This window comes from Epinephelus fuscoguttatus, linkage group LG12 (assembly GCF_011397635.1).
Source record: "Epinephelus fuscoguttatus linkage group LG12, E.fuscoguttatus.final_Chr_v1".
In the NCBI taxonomy this organism is placed as follows: domain Eukaryota; kingdom Metazoa; phylum Chordata; class Actinopteri; order Perciformes; family Serranidae; genus Epinephelus; species Epinephelus fuscoguttatus.
In genome coordinates this window covers 39724162-39738468 of record NC_064763.1, presented here as the reverse complement: position 1 = coordinate 39738468, position 14307 = coordinate 39724162, and positions in this window count along the sequence as shown.

Sequence of the window (14307 nt, the reverse complement as noted above, 5' to 3'; positions counted from 1 at the left end):
TCAAGGACTCTCTGTCTGTGTGTCCTCACAAGTCTCGAGAACTGCTCATCTACAACCGCACTCTGACGTACACAAGTACGGGCAACTTGGTCTCACTCAGAAGTCGTCCAAATCTGGCCCTTGGTCAGTGACTTCTGCTGTCAGACACCGACAAAAGAAGCCGTCCTTGGGCTGGGACGGACTGGGACCAAAAAGAGGCCCTGGCATTTTTGACACAGAGGCCCCATGGCGGCGCATCGGCCAGCCAGGGGTGAAAATTTCATATTATTTTACAAAAAAATATGCATTTTTACGTGGTGTCTCATATCCCCCCTCCCACATATTACTAGGTACTATGACTTATGATTTTACACATATTAACATAAAAAACACTACCACTGGCGGAACGTTTCAGAGCGCCACAGAGACACAGAGTGTTCCACAACTACCATAGAAACTCACACACTCGCTCACTGCCTTGATGCACAATAGAAGAGGAGATACACAGACACAGTCATTATGAATGATACAACTGATTAGTGGTTTGCACGGGAGCATGTGGAAAGCTAACCAAATGATGAGAATGCAGAAATTCAGAACACACACCACGCAGTCAACTCACTACAATCGCACTGGTACAGTAGACAACAATGCACAGCACACAAGATAATAAGGCAGCAGCACAACCCCCATAAATTCAGGCACATTCAAAGGCCAGACTAATAACCTCAGTTAATAATACTAGCTCTATGTCTACCAAAACACGAAAATCTGAAACACCACACAACTTCATCCTAAAGACTTAGCCTACTTCCGCCATTAACCATAGGCGCCCCCTCTTGGACAGAAGACAGCACAACCAAATTATAACAACAGAAACATAAATCTTACACCATAATAAATGTTACAGCAGCCACAATGCATATTACAATAGCTTCACTAAAACATGACAAGAGCACTGCACAGCTAGAGTATAAAAATAAATATGTGTCTCTCAGTGTCTTCTTTTAAATCTCTTCTTACTCACATTTATCGTATGGTCTTTTCTTATTTGATGGTAATTAATTATTGTAACTCTTTTTAAATTATTTGATGTTTTATTGTTTTATGTACTAATTGTTTTTATTGTGTAATTGTTTTTATTGTTAAGCACGTTGTTTTGAAAGGTGCTATACAAATTATTATTATTTATTATTATTATGTCTTACCTTTAAGTAGTGAGCAGGCTGCAAAGGAGTTTGCTCTTCTCTGAGGCAGAGGCCGTACTGCTAGCTGCACTTGGTGCAGAGGTGCTCGGTCTGTCGCCGCCAGGTAAACACTTTTTTGTAAATAAATCTGATATTTTCGCATACTTTTCACTCTCCGCGAGCATAGCTTTCCTTTTTCTCTCTCTCTTTTTCTCCGCTCCACCCTTCTCCACCCGTCTTTCCGTGCCTCGATCCATTTTCTTTTCTTGTTGTGATGTTGTCATTACCCATCATTCATTTGTCACTTGTCAGATGTCAAATGTCATCACATAATGATCGCGGGAAAATGCTTGATGACCAAAAACACTTTATATTACCGGAGGCCCATTGCACTCATATTTATTTAAAATTATATTTAGGCTACTACTTATATGTATATTGTGGCCGATAAAAATGTTTCGGGCTGCCAAGAGAAGATTTATTTATTTATTTATTTATTTTAAAAATGTATTTTTTTTTTTTTTTTTTGCCTGGCGGCCGGTGGCCGCATGGTCTGGCATTTGCCCAAATGCCAGATGGCCAGTCCATCACTAGTGCCTGGTGGCATCAGGAGGAAACGCGGCAGGACAACGACACAAGTTCAGGTGGTGGACATCCGAGGAGGGTGGGCGGGTCTGACAACCACCGACTTTCACCATGGAGGCTGGTGTTTGCTTCCCATAAGATTGTAAAGCCAAACCCTGTTCTTTTTCCTAAACCTAACCATGTGCTTTTTTTTTGCCTAAACACAACCACGCAAGTGTGTTTGCAATACATAACCACATGTGCGGTGCTGTACCGACGTAGTGTGTTTATTTTAAAAGAGACTTTATGCAAACAGTACATTTACTGTGAAAATAGAAGTGTATTTTGAAAGAAGCCAGTGCCTGTAACAGGCTGAAGTTGATACGGTGTGTCAGAACGTCAACGACCAAGGCACCCAGGAAACCTAGCATGTCCTATCTTGACGTGGAAAGTCCATAACCAAACATCGATATGTGACGAGATCCAAATGAGAATGTGTTGGTACAGGTGGATAGCCTGCAGGAACAGCACCACTCTTTAATGTTACTAATGTTACTCCGCTAACTAAATCCATGCTGTACTTTATAACAACAAAGCAAGTGACTTTTTACCGGTGTTTCTGACTGTGAGTAACCGGGACTTGGGTTTCTGTTTCAAGAATAGACTTAGTTTTACCAAAGGCCAAGTAATTGGCACATTCCAGACAAGCATGTTTTGAGCTGGAAAGACAAAGATCTTTTTCAAAATATGTGCATTTGGCCATCCAAATTAAAAACCAGAAGGCAGCAGAGGAATTTTGACAAAATTAAGGTCATTTTCACCACAAATTGCTGCAGAAAAACTCACCAGATGGCAGGAAATTAAGTACTTGATGCTCAAAATTTGCTGGGGGAAGACCCCTGAGCACCCCTTCTCAAAAGTGTCCCGCCCCCCAGTGTTGGAGCAAAACCGACACCTTTGCAAACTGGCTTCACTAGGATTTGTGACATAACAGTTCACACAAAGCTAATATAGTTTGTGTTCAATTAACCATTCATTCTCTCCCTCATTTACTTGTGCTCTCATCTCATCTGTCAATCACTGCTAGTCCATCCTTCCTTCCTTCCTTCATCCATCCATTTGTCTGGGTTCAGCAGCAGTCTCTTTGCCTCCCTGCTCAGTCTCTGTCCACTCTATTCCAGAAGATTCTGCACAACACAAACATGGCCGTCTGTATCAGAGGCCCTGCGGAGCTTCGCGACGGCAGCTGATAAACACTCAAACAGCCTGTCCTCGTCTGTCAGTCCGAGCGCTCGACATGGGCAAAACAACTTTTCTAAATTCGACGTAATCTCTCGCTAATATTCCGCCTCAATCTTCACGGTGTCAGGAGGCGACACAGGAAAACAAATTATGGCGTGAAGGGTGTTTTCTTTTCTTTTTTTCTTGTTATTTTTTTTTCCTCCCCAGAGCGACCTAATGTGTGTGTGAACTCAATTAATGCTGGGTGGATAGTTCAGCTGTCAGTTTGAGGCGCTGACAACACACTGGGGCGTTTGCTAGCACAAACACACTTTCAGATACACACTGATGCGCACACAGACAGACGAAGACACACAGAGGCATGAATGCACATTAACGTGTTCACACATGCATGCCAGGGACAAAACTATAAAGCTTAAAGAATCCAGGTGTGAAAAGCAAAAATAGTCTATTATATACACTCTCTGTGACGACGCATGTTTTTATTTAAAGTTTCTGTTTTTGTGCATGACGATACCGGTTTATGTGTCGGTATTAAAATTTTAGATGGTGACATTGTGAGTGCTCACACGACCAGTAATATGGTAATTTGTATCAACTTCAGTTTTCTCCTGCCCTTGCAAAAGGCAGCAGAAATCTCAGTCTGCACTGCTGAAGTGTCCTTGAGCATGACACTGACTCCCTCCCAGCTCCAGATGACTCTGCAGCTGGTGACGCAACCAAGAGGAAACAGAGTCATCCTGCTGGGGTCAATAAAATATTTCATCAGTTTAATTCCTGCAGTGTAATGTTCACTGCACACTATCTTCAGTCTGAAACATATTCCTGTTAGTGGGGCATGACAAAGTAAGTCAGTTTAATAAATAAAGAGGAATCAGATGCTACAGCGTAACAAGACGCTGAGAGCTTTAACATGAAGAAGAAACATTTATAAGATACTCTGCACTCAATATTGAAGAACTGGCACTTTGAACCAACATGCAGTATATTTCATATCAACAAGTCAAGATGGAGACATCACAGTAATAGCTCTGTCAGCTCTTCTGGAAAGAAAGAAAAGGACTGCCATTCAGATAAGAAAAGGGGTTCATTTCAGGGATGTCTAACAAAAAGAGGACGGAGAAAATCTTCTCTTTCCAATGAACATTGCTCCGTTAAACTGGCTTTATGTCTCCTGCTCCGTGAGTTCCATTAGCAGTGTTTCTGTGCTACGTTTATACTTTTGCCTTGTTTTGAAAGGTGACAGCAGCCACTGTAGGCACTCTCTGTAAGTGAGAATTAATCTTCTGTGCAAAAAACAATGCACAATGACTAAAACAGAAACTGACATTTGGAGCCACTGGGTTGCTTGTCTTCGGTAATGATTTTCTGATAGTTGTGAATGGTTTCACTTCTCAGACATTTTCGCGCAACAGCAAAAAAACATTTGAATATCAAGATATACCTATCAAACAGTATTACAGGGTGGGAGCATTTGACAGAAAACAGTGCTTTATAAATATATTCTTCAATCCGAGCTGGCAGCGTAATGAAGTTTGCATCAAGTGAATGAAAGTGAAGCGATACATTTACTGTTTGCAGACAGTTTGAAAGCTTTGCTCTGACCTTGTAGAACAGTGATGATGAATGTCTCACTTTCCCGATGTTTTATTGGCTGACAGTCTAATAGCACAGTGAATGGGAGTTTTTTAAAAGCACATTAAATAGTCCCCCCCAGCCCCACGACTCTCAGAAGTGATACAGCTCGTGTTGGCTTAAGTACACTGGCGATGAATATGATCTACAAGCTTTACTTTGTCTTTGTCCATCACAGGTGCCGGAAACATCCAGGTCGTCATTGATCAGAAACCTTTTTATACTCCGGCACTAAATGATCAAGACTGTCCAGTCTGGAAATAAAGCAGGAAGTACTGTGACACTCTTATAGTGCTTTGAAAACTGCTGATGTCGCGGTTATGCACTCTCCATTGTGTTGTGTGGTGAATGAGGCATAAACAGGCATTTTCGTCCCCAACCAGCCGTTTATTCCGGTCACAACAGAAGACTGAAATGAGCTCTCCCACAGCCAGCTTTGGTTACAACAAGCTACAGAAAATACTAAAACAAAAGAGGAAATAATTAGCTTACTGCTGGTTAGTGAGCTACACCACAGAGATTTCTTACGGAGGTGTGTGAGACATGGAAACAATCAAGCTGACACAAATTTACCGACATCGTGGTGTGCTCGACAAACTATGGGAAATTACTCAGGGGCAACATCGTCACAACTGGAAGCCCTTTTTAGCATAAACAATACATTTTTACTGAGGGAAAACAAACCTTTAAATGTATTTTAACAGAGCTTCGATACCCCAGGGACAGGAGACAGTAAACTGGTGACAGTTTGTGGCACAACATCATGTCTGAATGGGCCCACAGAGGGAGCCACAAACAGCACGTCAGTCCTGGTGGGAGACTGATATGATACAGTATGAACTCCTACACATATGGAGCCATTGGTGACAATGGGCAAGATGCAGGGTTCACCCTGGACAGGTCACCAGACTATCACAGGGCTGACACATAGAGACAGACAACCATTCACACTCACATTCACACCTACGGACAATTTAGAGTCATCAATTAACCTGCATGTCTTTGGACTGTGGGAGGAAGCTGGAGCACCTGGAGGAAACCCACACTGACATTATGCAAACTCCAAAAAGAAGGGTTCCACCATCCTGGGGTTTGAGCCTCTCACAGGAACCCTCTTGCTGTGAGGCGACAGTAGCCATGTTTCCATCAGCCTGTTTAGATGCACATCTAGAAGTATCGCATTGGGAAATTATGATGGAAACGCCAAAATTCGAATTAAAATCCCCTGATTCGCACAAACTAAAATACGCTCGCTGTAGCCGGGATTCGAAAAAATGTTGATTCGCAAAACGGGGGATGGAAACAGTTATGTTCGAATTAAGTCTGACGTAGCGCACCTCTCTCCATGGTGATATCCACACTCCGGGTCGGGAAGGCGGTAATGCATTTACAAGCTGGTTGCCAACCGCCAGAAAACGTAGAAGAAGAAGAACGCGAGACTTGTTTTGTTTCTGGTTCTGCGGAAAACTCGCGCGAGTTCGTAGTTTTCACCAAAGTCTGTACATTTAATGGAAACACACAGGATTCGTATTTCTTTTAATGCGCATTTCCCAATGATTCAAATCACTTTTGGATGGAAACGTAGCTAGTGCTAACCACTGTACCACCGTGCCGCCTGACTCCTGACTCATTTATTTGGTTTATTTAATTTGGCCACACAGTCTCTCTCTTGCCCTGTTTGTATGGGAATGAAGCTCAGGGAAAGTTCAATCAGGAAGACCTTATGCTATAATCACTCGCAATTCCCTTGCTGTCCCACTCCCACTGCTTCCTCCAATCAGCTGACTATGTTAGCCAGTCAAACTTTGCCACAGTCTCCTTCAGCCATTCATGTTGCTGCTGCCAAACTTTAAATCCGTACTCCTCTCTGCTCCTGTCGGCTGTCATTTTAGGCAGAGATGTCGCACCCTCCTCTACCCACTACACCTCCAGTCACACTATCCAGAGCCCAGGACAAGCTCATGTAAAGCCCCACTCCTCTTCACATCCAGATCATCAGCTCCATCTTCATCTTGTCACCACCATTACCACCACCAGTGTCTAGACTCCATAGGGGGGTTCCCTAATCTATCATGTCTTTACCACCTCCGAGTAGATGACACCACAATGGGGTCTAATCGCCAAGACTTTTAACATTTCTCATACTCATGTGCACATGTAAATTAATATTCTTTTCTCTTCAAACAAGTCTCTCCTGACTGAGCTAGCATTACCCAGGGACCTCTAGTTATTTATAATGATAGAGTGCTCCAGGGATGACATTCTTCTGCAGGCCAGTGTGGAAATTAGTGTCACTCTGGTTCAGTCGAAAAAAAAGCCCATGGGAATTTTCCACTGGATTTTGGATTGCTGCAGAAAATAAGCTCAGTGGCAACATTTATGATACTTAGATGTTTTGCTCATCAAGATAATCTTCACAAATGAACACCACTTTCATGATCCTTGAAGCCTAAATCACTTGGATTACAAAGCTAACAGTAGGCTATAAATGAACTACACTACAGTTGCATCACTTAACGTTGCCAACACGAGGCTGTAATACCGTGTTCGCCGTGATGACGTTATGTAGTTTCATGTAGCCACTTGTAAGCAACCGCCTCTTTAAAGACATAAAAGCTTAAAAATTCACGAGTGGTGTATCTTCTGATGTATTTTATGTTGTAGAGTGAAACGTGAAAGTCTCTTAAAGTGGTATTAACCACAGACCTTATTTCAGGCATCTAACCAAAAACCCATTCAAAAAACCTACTGACTCAGAAGAAGGAACTGGCAGTGTAAATGATAACTAATTTCCTGGTTTTAGGACTCATTCCTCAGGCAATCTACTGCGGAGGTTGTCTGTGATCATAGGCCATGTCTACACGTTAGAGGCTGACATTTTTTCGGGAGTCCCATGGGTCACGTGATTCCCACGGGATGGGAATCAGTTTCACTATTTTTCACGTGATTGGGATGGGATGGGAAAAAAAGGTAACAGGAGCGGGCGGGACTGGGAATCATAATTAGGCCTGTCGCGATATTCAGTAAGTCGGTTAATTGCACGGTAAATTAAAAGGGATTAATTGCCATATTCATGTGTGTTTGTTTTCCTCATCTCTCTCCACCAAAGAGACTGGACGACAAGAGCGCTCACTTCTGTGCATCGTCTGGCAGCCAGGTGAGTTGGTTCATTAGCGTAATGAACGGTGGGAAAGCTCTTGTCATCAAGTGTCTTTGTCTCTGTGGGGGAGGCGGGGCTATGGGCTACACACACATAGTGCGATCTTCGTGAGGGGGAGACGAGGTGGAGACGAAAACAGAGAGTTGAGCGTGAGAGAAAGACATGGAACTTGTTCCTAAACCAAATGCCACGGCCGCTGTGTGGGGGGGTCTGCCCATTGGTCCAACATCCCATTGTTCCGACCATTAAACCCATTGTTCCGAAGTCCTGTTGTTCCGAAATCATCATGATGCCCTGTGGTTAAGGTCTGGTTAGGTTTAGGCACAAAAACCACTTGGTTAGGGTCAGGAAAAGATCATGGTGTGGGTTAAAATGAAAAAGAAAGTGACAAACAAATAAGCTGTGAGCCTGCTCTGCTTCAAGCCTTTCCCAGCTGACCCAGAGCTGGTCGCGGCGCACCATCAAGGCAGAAATACGCCCGCCAGGAGCTGTTCAGCACTGCAGAGAGCTCCCCACACAACCTGAACCCCAGAGTTAATAACTGGAGGTTATGGTGTTTCATTCTCTCCTCTCTATGACACTTGTATCTCGACCAGTAGCCTACTTTTGTTGCGTTGCTGATCCTCTATGGTACACAAATACAGTATAGCCTGATATAATCACATATCGGAACAATGAGACGTTGGACTAATGAGAGGTCGGAACAATGAGAGGTCGGAACAATGCCACGGCACCTGTGTGGGTGTTACGCCCCGGTCTAGGGGTGTGGGTGCGTAGCATAAGGACACACAGAAACACGGGAGTAAATGTACAGGTGAGCAATTTATTGCTACACACTCCAAAGACACACTGTACAATATCACACACAAAATGGAGCAAAAGACGTCAGGGTGAGCCCAGGCCAAAACAACAAACAAAAAGCAACCTGTCTACCGACCGGCGAAATAACTAATCCCTAACAAAAACAAAAGAAACAAAAATACAATACTAGGCCTAACTCCCTAGGCTAACGAAAAACAGGAGAAAACAGGTATAACAAAAATAGCAGCTCACCCCTACGCTCCGTGCAAACAATAATATGTGACAATGACTATTTACAATATACACAAAGGACTCAGTTGGCCCTAAGGCGCTGGTCTTAACAAACGAATTAATTATTTAGCAAGCAAGCTAAATAATCACACGTGGATCACACAACAAAGTACTTATCAATTACAAAACCAGAGAACGATACAATGTGCTGCTGCCATGTACGAGAGTGGGGCCGTGGCTTCCGTGTGGCCGGCGTTATGAAGGCCGAGCCCCTTGCTCCACCAATCCGGCAGCGGTGACGTCACGCTCGTTATCCAGTCAGCGACCATTGACACAGAAGGCCGAGCCCCTTGCTCAGCCAATCCCACCAGAGCAACGTCACGATCGTCCAGCGAATCACCTGCACACCTGTTAACACAATACACACACGATCTCCGGACAGAAAGAGAGGTCTGACTCTCCACTAAACATGATGATCAAATCCATACATAGACATAAACACATACACATAGCCTAATAAATACACAGGCGGCTGGGGAACGTAACAGTGGGAGTGTTTTGGATTTAAACCAAATGACAGAGGGCAGCCCAGTAATTTGGACGAGCCGGTGTGCCGGGTTTGTTCTAAAACCATCTCAACAAAAAGAGCGAATACGACCAACTTAACTGCACACCTGCTACAACAGTAACATGCTGCTCTAACACTGATGCTTCAGTATTAATAATCTAATGGTGCCATATATAATAATATCAGTCAGAGGAACCAAACACTACTTCTACTGCAGTACTTTAACTACATTTTTCTCTCTCAGTCAGAACTGGTTCTTATGACGTGTTGTCTGACCACATCAGAAATCAAATGTGTTTGTCATTCTGAACAGCTTCAAGGTGGAGTGAATGTTAAAATAATAAACATCAAAACACAACATTAGATGTCATATTTGGGTTTATATTCAATTAAGGTAGGCACTGTGTGATCCCTGTACTATAGATATGTATATTTTTTTATTGTAACTGAAACACAACACGGGAGCAGGATGGGACGGGAGTCATTCTTGTGGGATTGGGACGGGATGGGATTATTTTTGTGGGATTATTCCCGTGTCACCCTCTACTACACGTGTACAGATATTATTCCTGTGTGTGCATCTCGGTGATTTGGGGTCCCTTTCTTTGGAGGGTTTTTGATATTTTCTGCACGTTTTTGAAAGCCTCTCTCCTGATCAAGAGTAATGGAGGCTGCGTTTGCAATTAGAAATGAAAGTTTTGACAGCATTTGGGAGGAGGACCACATACAGTCTGGCCTCACAAAATTCTAAATAAAGTTATGATTCCACCGGCAGGCACACGCAATTAATTGTTATGACATTTATTCGTGAAGCACAACTGCAATGTATTTACTGTCATTTTTCATGGATTCATTTGTTATGCAAAGAGGCGTGTGTTACAAGCTGCATTTTATGAGAGAACCAGAAATCTGATTTCATTTTTTTTTCTGGAGAGACATATTTTAATGCTAGACATAACTGTATGCCCTCTAAATCATATCTGTACACACTGTTGATATGAGCCGCATGTTAATGTCAGTTGATATTAAAAGGCTCCTTTGTCTCTCTCTGTTTACATCCCAACAAGGCAGGAAGCCTCAGTGGATATCATCAGTCTTACGGCTCCCGGCGGTCTCACATTCTCAGCCTCACACTCTCACCCACTCGTTTTCTCTCCCTTTATATCTTTTGTTTCTCTTTACAGCCCAACAGAGCAGCAAAGCTTCCTGAATATCAGCATATAATTAAAAAGTTTACCGTCCACATTCAGTCTGAGTTCTTCCCTCTAAAGAATGGTCATGGTTAAATTTCAGGAGGTTAGTTTTATGGTGACAGAGCATTTTTTAAAATCATGGTAATATATTAGTTTTTAAGGGAAAGAGAAAGCAGAGAGGTTGCTGTGCATTTAAGGTAAAGAGAAACGCTGAGTAAATAAGAAAGCAATTTCCAGTAAACTTTTTCACATTCAGCTTCATTTTGATTTGATGCTACGATGGTGGGAACACTAAACTACAAGATAATGATAACAAGCAACTAACACACTGATGATTTAAAAAAACATCTTAAATCTTTTACCTTCAATATAGTTTGATTTCTGGACATAATCATTCAGAATTACGAAGTATTACAAAATGAGGTGATCTTATTGTCAGCAAATTCAGTGATGGATCATGGATACATTATAATATCTAGATACTGGATGCCAAGATGGCGCATATTCATTCCAATAGAGTTAGGGCATCTTCTAGCTTCAGGGTTTCCTTCTGTAGTATACAGCCCACTGAATATGTGCAGTAGTGTTTCTCCGTCTGCAAGTTCTCCTACACTGTATTGACGTCATGAATTTTAAAAAGGCTTTTCTCGGCTTGAGGAAGGTTTTACAAATATAAAACCTCCATGGATCAAAAAAATCACAATAGACAAAGTCATAATTGATCTTGTTTGAAGTTCGAAGTGTCCTGTCAACAGTTTTACAGACATCTCTTTTTTAATGGTGGCCTAAGAGGAAATTTTATTCACTGCAATACCGCAAATGGCCATGGGAAAAATTGGCAGACGTGTCTCTCTAGGTTTCATTCTTTTCCTCAAATTTTGATTTAAAGGGAAAGTTCCGTTTTTTACAACCTGGACCTTATTTCTGGCATTAAATACGGTTGTTTACTCACCCAGATAAGTTTGGTGTCATTTGGAGTCCTTCGGAAGATATTTAGATCTGCGAGAGCCGCGTACATCCATATAGTGGGAATGATCGGGGCACCAACAATGAGGCTCTAAATAACACATTATCTGCCGCGAAACTCGTTCATTTCACCAATATGTTTTTATGAATCGCTAGAGTTGCTTGTCATCATCATCCGGGTCATTCCGGGTCAATGGAACTTTCCCTTTAATACTTCTCCACTCTCTAATGTTCCAGGTGTGTACAATGCAAAAGGAACCAGAGCTCCACAGGGACATTTTAGAAAATGCTAATTTCTGTTTAAACAAAGCAGCATTGGCTTTACTGAAGGTGAATTACTTCCAAGGAATCGGGTGGATGGGGCGTGCAGGAGCAGTGGTGGATGGGTCAAACAAACACAGGAATTTCACCCAGGAGATTGGTGTTTGTGTCTCAAAGTCAGTGCTGACTTCTCTTTATAACAGTGTAAGCTAGTATGCTAGTATGTTTAGCATGCTAAGCTAGTGATGTACTTCAGTGACAAAAGTACTTATGTAATGCCAAACGTTGGTGTTTTTCCCAAAACTGTGACTGTTAGACAGCCTATCATGTCATTTAGGTATGAGGGAGCGTTGGCCACACTGTTGCAATGCTGTTCCTTCATTATCATGAATGCACTGTAGCCTAGTTTATTTTGATTCAATTCCAAATACACCCTCCTGCTGCCCCAAGTAGTCACTCCAGCACCAAATGCAGATTATTAATCCACTGCTGAAAATAATCCCCATCAAAAACACTGTTTACTCCTGTTTGTTTGATAAAAACTACAGTGCCCAACTGTGTTCAGGAAATCACAGAACTACGTATGAACATTATATATTTGTGAACCATTTAGAGGTGTGTGTCTCTTAAGTAGGATTCCATTGTGCTTGGGACTGGGTGCTACAGACAAAGTATGGAAGTCGGAGTACTGAGAGATGGACTAACACATTGCTGGTTTTGCACTTTTGATGGCATGGTCACTGTTTAATGCATCAATAAAAAAAAATCTCTAAAGTTTTAATGAATGAATTCGTAATGGTGGGATACCGAGGAAGAGTTAGTTTGTGCCTAAGATGATTAAGAGAAACGGTTCACAATACATTTCTGTCATTATCTCCTTAGTCCCATGTGAGCCACAGCTTTAATTCTTATTATACAGCCAAACACAACACATTGCTAATTAGCCCGGTGCAATTCTATTGATCCTTTCTCCCAAAATACCTCAGTCCGGCTGTTTAAAGAGCATAAAATGACCATTAAAATAGTTTTAACAGCTTGTGCACCCTAATCCACTGTTTTGTTTCCAAACAATGGCGGTATAATTCCAAAACTGCAGCTTTCTCTCCGGTGCACAGGAACACTCGCTCCTGTACACCAGCTTTCAATCACTGAACAGCTAATTAGTCCACAGCTTGAACTGCACACCTCCTGCTGTTTAGAGCCCCTTTTCATTAAAGGCTTTTCATCATGTCAACAAACAAAGTTTAGAGTCAAGGCCTGGATGTGCACAGGCAATGCCTCCGGCTAAAACTGTAACACTAACAAAATTAACAGTTTGATTTGATATAGATGTTAAAATGTGATATATTTTTAAAATGACCAAAAGCAGGGAATATAAGAGACTAAAATGGTGAGAATTGTCAGTAATCTAACTACAACTCAAAGACTTTCACTAAGGCCAATGCCCTATTTCACAGTGAGAATGAAAGTCAACAATAATTTGTGTACCTACCCAGGATTCAGATCTACGCCAGAATAACACTAGAATTACTGCCTCACAGTTGTATGCCTCTGTGAACCACTCACATTGCCATAGTCATGTAGTCATGGCAGTTGACAATGCTTCAAATATAAATGTTGCTGCAAATGAGCTACATAGCCTCACAAACATCCGGGCAGCACAGAGGATCAATACAGTCACGCAGTCTCTACATTAAGCCTAGTTCACATTACACGATTTCCACCGCGATTTTGACGTTGCAGAGGATCTTGAGAGCCACCTTGGGTCGGAGGTGAGTCGGCAGATAGTCTGCCACGACGAGTCCTCATGTGTGAACAAGCTTACGATCAAGTCGCCCCCTCGTCTGTGACTGGGACTGGATATCTTGCATGCTAGAAAACTGGAGACATCTGACACGACTGACGAAGAGCATCAGCCAATGAGAGGCGGGATACGTTCCATGTCAGTATGCAGGAGGACGGAAGAAATGTGAGGAGGACAAGCCGCAGGACTTTGGGCTTGTTTCTAAAGTGGAGTTGCTTGTTTCTTTCTCAAGATCTGGCAACACTGACAGGCCGGCAAGCAACAACAACAATGGCGGCGTCCACAGGATCACGGGGATCGTGTTGTGTTTGGACCCAGGCCCTGGAGGCAGATCTGATTCAACACTGGGAAGAATATCTATGCCTTTATGATGTGTCATCTCCAAGTTAAAAAACGTAGTTTGGTGATGTCACCGCGTTATCTGGGGCTCTGTCGGCGAGGGCTCGGTGGAGAAATCTTGTGCACACACAGGTCGTAACGCAGTTGGCGAGACTCCCGCTGACAGAAACACACTCAAAAGATTACGATAGTCTCCACGACGCAAAATCAGGGTTATAATCGTGTAATGTGAACTAGGCTTTAATGTCACCAATTCAGTATCTGACTAAAAGCCTCCCCTTCTGTTCCTGTGGTATGACGTTAAATAATGGACAAAGTGCTTTTGCAGAACAATCTGATGTCACAGTGGAAAATTTCATAACTTCATCATTTTATTC